Source organism: Echinops telfairi, unplaced genomic scaffold (assembly GCF_000313985.2).
Source record: "Echinops telfairi isolate 266 unplaced genomic scaffold, ASM31398v2 ScPeMD7_9;HRSCAF=40, whole genome shotgun sequence".
Classification (NCBI taxonomy): domain Eukaryota; kingdom Metazoa; phylum Chordata; class Mammalia; order Afrosoricida; family Tenrecidae; genus Echinops; species Echinops telfairi.
Genome location: NW_022103906.1, coordinates 82,363,105 through 82,364,218, shown reverse-complemented (window position 1 = coordinate 82,364,218; position 1,114 = coordinate 82,363,105).

The following is a 1,114-nucleotide window of genomic DNA, read 5'->3' as shown; positions in this document are numbered from 1 at the left end:
CCCCACACACTCTTTCCTTCCAGCTTGTCTTCTTCCGGTCTTCAGAATTCCACACATCATCCAAGGGAAGACTTCTGTGCACTGAAGAAGGCTGGACTAAAGAGTGTACAATATGACTTAGTACCCCTACTCAGTACAACCACTTTTCATACTTGTCTCCCCTTGCATAGGTTCTTGTATTCATAATAACCTCACAACTCCTGAGTTAGCATCTTTCAATACTAACCGCATATACCTAGAAGGATGAGGACCTGGAATCCATGAAGGGCTTGATAACATGAAGGTTTGGATAAACCTCAGAAATCAAGACAAGTTCCATAATTCATGAGTGACCTTCAACTCTCTAGTTTAACATACTACCTAGAGATAAAACCTACCTGTTACTGCTGCAAAACCACCTGAAGACCTTCTTGTTGAGATTTGCCAGCAAACTGACCCTAAACTGTGGTGACTTACCCTTACTGAGGTTCTCCTCCACTTTTACTGACTTTTCCTTTAACAGATACAAGGTTATTCACCAGCCATCTGTTCCCTGTGAAGATTGTAAATTCGAGTGACTGGACACTGTGTACACAAACAATGAGGGCTGTGGTTGGGGCACAACTTCAATAGCATTCATTTACTAAGGTAGAACATTGTTGAACTAAGATATGTCATAATAAAGCAGAGAGCATGGAAATAGAAAATATGTGATAAAATAAGGTTAACAATCACTGGACATTTTCACAACAATATCTTTGAATCAAATTCCAATGATTTCCAAATCCTTCACATTGAGATCATGGTCATGTGTTTGTTCTCACACACAGGTGTTAAGCCTTAACTCTGAGTGAGAATTTCAGTTCCTTTAATCTGCTACACTTGGGTTTAATATAAATCCAATTCCCTTAGTGGGATTGCCAAATGAGATTATTCTGGTGAAGCCTTTGAAGGTTGTTGTCCATTCAGAAAGGACAACGTTTAAAGTCCTAGTTGTCTATAACAGGCTGTCTTGGTCTCTAAGGGCTGGATAGAAACTCAGTCAAAAGTGCACCTGAGAGAGCCTGGTCACTGGAGGCCAGCCATCTTCCCCAGGATAGCTGAGTCAAACCCAAGACAGAAGCAGGAGGACCTC